Source organism: Callorhinus ursinus, unplaced genomic scaffold (assembly GCF_003265705.2).
Source record: "Callorhinus ursinus isolate GAN/ISIS: 27379988/994484 unplaced genomic scaffold, GSC_fseal_2.0 scaffold1, whole genome shotgun sequence".
Lineage (NCBI taxonomy): Eukaryota > Metazoa > Chordata > Mammalia > Carnivora > Otariidae > Callorhinus > Callorhinus ursinus.
The window spans coordinates 16,311,856-16,318,166 of NW_027397063.1; positions in this window are offsets into that span (position 1 = coordinate 16,311,856).

A 6,311-nucleotide genomic window follows, 5' to 3' on the forward strand; every position below is an offset into this window, starting at 1 on the left:
AGAAAGAAAGGAGAAAGAAAGAAAGAAAGAAAGAAAGAAAGAAAGAAAGAAAGAAAGAAAGAAAGAAAGAAAGAAAGAAAGAAAGAAGAAAGAGAGAGAGAGAGAAAGAAAGAAAGAAAGAAAGAAAGAAGGAAAGAAAGAAAGAAAGAAAAGGAAAGTAGCAACTGACAATTGGCAAGTATCACCGACTTCTCTCAGAACATGATTTGGATGTTCATTGGGCTCCATTTTCAGGTATTCATTGTTTAATCAAGTCTTAAAGCATCTTCAGAACACAGTGACTGCACACCAAAGCAGGGCAGTCTTCGAAGAAACAGAATCCTTTTACAGTGATTCACTTTCTGTTCTCATAACCTGTGATGGGAGGCCTGGCAGCCTTGTCCATCACCCACAGGGTATGTGAGTCTTTCTCAGTTGAAATTAGGGCCTTAACTGCTTTAGTTTTCTGAACAGGAAAGTGTTTAGTAACACCAGCATCTGAAATCTTGAGGGAACTACTTGCTAACCAGTGGAAGCATGTTACTTTCACTCTCTCATGACAGTGCCCTTAAAATCACAAACTGGACACTCATTTTCTAATCTTAATCACCCAAGATAGAACCTTCACAGACATGCAATTTTTTCAGAAATCCCCACTGAGGGTGACATGTGAAAATTGATTAGACTCTATGACTACACCCATATAGGATTGGAGTGGAGGTGGAAAAGTATAATCTTTATTATTTCAAAAGCTCACACTTAATTTAGTCAATTAATGCTCGTCAATTTACTCAATTAACATTAATTAACAACTTATAAATGTCTTTGACAGGTTTGAATTTCTTATTTATTGAAAAGCACTGCTACCTAATTCCTGATTGACTTTATAAATTTACATATCCAGGGAATATATAATCCTGAGGAAAGTGATTGCTTTCATTTTTTCAGGAACTGTCTGCCATCTTTGAAAACATTTTAATAAATGAAACTGCAAAATAAAAAATAAACTCGATTTTCAAAGTGAATTCTATTGTAATTAAAATTTTTTCTTTTTTTTTTTTTAATTAGAGAATACTGGCTGGGGGCTCTTTTAGATTCCTTAACCATGATGGGGAAGAAGGTCCAGTACACCAAATAGCTGAGGTCAGTCAAATGGATTTTACTAACTTTTAATGTTTTCACATTTTTTCTTGAGTTTTTCTCCAGTTTTCTTCAGTTACACAGAAGAGAATTAATTATGATCTTTAGTTCATGGCATAAAGTCATTACTGTTCCAAATGAGCCCTCTTTTACTTACCAGGTGGTTGATTCATTTATTTTTAGTTATATTATGACCCACATATGAACTCACTATCCAAGAAGAACATTGACATCTTGAGTAGGGCAGAAATTATGGCTTTGCCGAGATGTTCAACTATAACTTAACTAACATGAGGCAATACGGTGCTGGATTTATTTTTGTTAGTATGGAAACCTTAAAAGAAAGTAAGGATAATTTCAGCTGGAGAGAGACTTCTTTTAGGTAATTTGCAAACATTCCAGGCATTCTTGGTTTGTTGTAATAGATAATCTGCATTCTGAGTAGAGACATAAAAGTTCCTAAAGGATCTCGCTTCAGAACAATGGACTGTGGTCACAGCCTGTGACTTTCATCTGCTTTCCAGAACAACAACAATAAAAAAAGCAAAGCAATTACTTGAGGGATGCTCTGGTTTTCAAACAGTAAGAGTGTGATGAGTATCTCTAAAAATTTTCCTTTATCAGGCAGTAGGTGGAGGACAAATCCCTTTCTTTATTTTCTCTGCAAAAGATTATTTGCAATTTGAATTATTACTACTACACTGCTGCCAACAGATGATATATATATATATTTTTTTTTTTTCCCCAAACTTAGGTAACATTTACTTGACTGCTGCCATAGACCCTAACCTTTTAGGAGTGCTACACTTACTTTATGATAATGTCTTACTATAGCTACATCTTTCTATCAGAGTCCCAAAACAATGATGAGATTTTTGTTCTAGCTCCTGGCACTAGCCTTAAGGGGAAAAAAAAAAAGAATGAAAGTTTAATTTGAATAATATGCTGTAATGTGAAAAATGTAGAAATTTTAGAGAGGCTCTGAAAAGGGGAAAAAATAATCACCCAATATAGAACCTGGAGTGAGACTGTTAAAACATAAGTCACATCATTTCCCTTTCCTTCTCCAGCGCTTCAATGTCTTCTCATTTCTCAGACAACACACTCAGTTCTGACAATGGCTTAAGAGGGCCACGATGATCTAGATCCTTTCTCTTCTACCTCTGACCTTATCCGTCCAACTCACCAGCTTGCTCATTTTCCCTCCACCACACTGGCCTCTTCTGGAGTCCACTAGATGGGATCTCACCGCAGAGCCTCTGGACTTGCTCGTCCCTCTCCAGGCACGTGCTCATCTCAGGACATTTGTAAGTGATGCTCCCTTGGCCTGTCACCCTCTACTTCCGGAAAGCTGGCTGTTTTGCTCACTCGGTCACCTTTTTTACCAAGGTCCTCAAATGTTACCTTGTCAAGAAAGCCAAACCTCTGGCTCTAACTAAAATTTCGTTCCTATCCTTATACCCCACAAATGCAAATTGTCTGGCTATTATCTTTGTCGACTTTAATTTTCTTTTAAAATGCATTCCCTTCTGACATAAAACATAACTGACTTAGTTGTTTTGTTTATGGTCTCTCTTCTTCCAACTTGGTACGAGAAGCCGGGACTTGGATGCATCTCCAATGTGCAGAAGAGTCCTGTCACATAGTTTCTATTCAATAAACGTGCAACTAACACTGTTTATATTTCATGTTTTAGTGTTATCTTCTGGGATCTTTTTCCTGCCATGTGCATCGCTATTTCTTCTCTTTCAGTGAGTTGTTTGTTAGCCAGTTCTACATAAGTTGCCCCCAGCCCTCCTCTCTACCAGAGAGGGGCACAAGTCGGATCTGACAAGGCCTCCGTAGCCTTCATCTAGTTAGTAAGGAAGGCTTTGGGAGTCTGCTGTTTCTCTGTGCCTGTGGGCTCACTGTCTGACAACTTCTCTCAACGTTTGGCAGCATTATGAGCAACAATTCCATAACTGACACCACTCTTAATCCCCTACTCGTCATAACTAATATTGTGAGGTCTTTCTACCTCTTTGATCCTTGGGCTTTGGCATTACATGGTACGAGGTTCTCTCTCCTGATTTTCTGGCCTAGAAGGGAAATCAATCCAGTGTCTGCCTGCTTGGTTGGGCCACACATGCCATTCTTTTGGTGCTTCCGCTGATGCCTGATGCTAGTGCACAAGTTGGGCTGGCTTCTGCCTTGCTGTTACACATCTGAAACTGTTACCGCTTTTATGGCTCCAGTCCTAAAGATCACCTCTTTCAACTTACTTTTTTTTTTTTTTAATTTATCTAAAATCAGTGTTTTGCACATTTTGGAATACACCACTTTGTTAACACGATGTTTTAAAATGAAAGCCAAAGAAAAAAAAATTGATAGAATTTAAGTTTGCATCTATTATGGATAAAGCCCTGCTAAGAATCCTTGGCTGTGATTTGGAAAGATATGAGTCTCTGGGGCCAAGGTCAGGGCTGTGATATACACTGAGGATATCTCCAAAAAGCCAAGAGTATACAGGTACAGTGTTTTCCTCAGAGGGAAGCATACACTACCAGAAGGAGGATTATCCTAGCTGCACTAATCTGCTTCCTCTCTCTCTCTTTTTTTTGTTTTTCCTTTCTCTCTTGTGTCTCCTGGAATTGTGCTAGTGCAGAGGTGTGTTGACATTACATCCAATGAGTGGGGAGAGGAATCTCTCTCCATTATGTCTTAAATGATGAAGACATTTTTGTGATAAGGGCCTGTACTAGTCTAGTTTGTCTGATAATAGAGGGTAAATTATCTCTTTGACAGAAAAGCTTTCAATCATTTTGGGTAAATTCTCCCTCCATGGCCATGAATTTGCCCATAGAAACAGGAAAGAATATAAAACTCTCTACATCATACAAAAGTATTACCTTTATCTTTTTTTTAATCTTTTAAATCTTTGTTTAAAGATCACATGGATAAACTACATAAAGACTTCGAGTTTTTACCCCTGACTTTTGATAGAGATATATAGACAAAAGTAAGATCAATGAATAATAAATTCAAAAGTTGTTTTCTATCTATTCTTGCTTCAAAATATAAAGTATCAAAATACAGAACAGTCACATGGGCATATAATGTTAAATGGACCAAATTACTTAATGATCCTCTCAACACATGCTTGTGTAATTCAGATTTGCTCCTGTAGCTCTTCATAGTTTATACAGTGTATGGAATCTTAATCTCTCCATTACATCATCAGCATTCAAGATAATGAGGTTTTGACATATTTTAAAGGAGGCAAATCTAATGAAGAAATCATATACACAAGTCAAATTACATTTAAGATGTTTTCCTACTTATCACTAGAATTAAAGGTGTAATTTAATATGGATTTTTGATTAAAAACAGATGGTTCACATCTGTTCCCCAAATGGAAAATAAAAAGCAGCATTTTATCTGAAAAGTGTAAGTCACTGAAGTTATATCTGATGAGGAAGATATGCTGAATATAGTTTGATTCTGTCATCATAGATAGGTTCTGATATCTATCCACTCAGAGAGTAACTAGAATAAAAGTAAGTACATTTATAGAATAATCTCCTCACAGGAATTATCTCATGTTGCTAGGTGTTTCAGAGGTCAGCTGTGTGAACTTTCAGGCAATGCCGTCTTGTCCAGGCATGCATGGGAACTTCTTAGACTGAGCACAACCAAGAACCTAAGAAGAGATTGAAAAATTTGGGGAGAAGTTGATATGGCCAAATAGTAGATTTTCAACTTGCTTTTTGGGAATGAAGTTCTTTAAAAGACACAGATTGTAAGGTGGACCCTATGATTCCTGCCACCTGGTATTCACATCTTTATGCTACTCCTTCCTCTTGAGTGTGGCATCCTGTGACCTGCTTCAATCCAATAGAATATGGCAAAGGTGATAGGGTATATGAGATTACATGTATATGATTATGTTGCATAAAACTGTGACACCCATATTGGGAAGAAACCCTTCTTTCCTGGCCTGGAAGAAGCAAGCTGCTATGTCTATATCAAAAGGCAAGGAGCTGAGGGTGGCTAAAAATAAGCAAGAAAAATTGGATCTTAGTTTAGTAGCCCAAAAAGAAGTGAATCCTGTTAACAACCACATGTGTTTGGAGGTAGGTTTCTTCCTTGTCAGGTCTCTCATAAGAGATTGCAGATTTTGGCCTTGGCCATCACCTGGACCTCCTGTTTAAGATCCTAAAGCAGAGTATCCAACTAACCAGAGACAAGACTGCTGACCTGCAGAAAGCTTGAGACAATAAATAGGTGTTATTTTAAGCTTCTAAATTTATGGCAATATTATTATGCTGCAATATAGCTAATACAACCTTTTGTGACTCTGTCTTTCATAAGATGTTCCACCTCACTAAAGAAAGGCAAAACATTCAAAATTGGCAATGATATTACAGGAGCAGATGACCTATTGGAATCGTTCAAAGCGACACAGAGACATCTAGCTCTGGACCTTCAGGAATGGTGGTAAATAATTTGTACAAAGGTAATACTGCTAAAAATTCTGTAAGAACCAATGAGAATATAAGTTACTGAGCTTAACAATGTGGTATCTTGAAGGAAATAATTGGTCTTCCACCTTGGTTCAGTTTGATAGTACATCAAGGATGGTGAATGTGCTTAGGAAGCATTCCTGTGCTCTATAGAGATAAAGAATGCAACATCTTTGCAGGATGCTAAGATATTTTAGGAATAGAAGGAGCACTATCCCTGAAACTAAGAGGCCACATTAGTTTTAGAAGACACCACCTTGAAACACAGATAGGCATATGACCAAGATTATGTTCCAAAAGTATAGTTCATGTCATAATCTTAGACTGAAGGCAGGAATCAGCTATGCTAATTGTAACAATGAAAATTCTTATTTGGAAATTATTAATATATAGTATAATAGTTAAGCTATGGATATATAAGAAAATGGACCATTAATTTATCATATATTTATCCATTATAAATTTTTTGAATTGTTGCTATAATTTATCCATTCCATTGAAGTTGGAGTATCTGCAAATTATTTTCTAGATTATAGAATCAATTACAAATATGTTTTCTCAAATATATGCTAATACAGTTCTTTTAAAGTCAGGTTAAGGATTTAGTGAGCAATTGTATGAAAGTAAGAATTCTCTTTTTTTGTTTGGTTTATTTAATATAATTTTTTTAAGGTCTTATTTGAGAGAGAG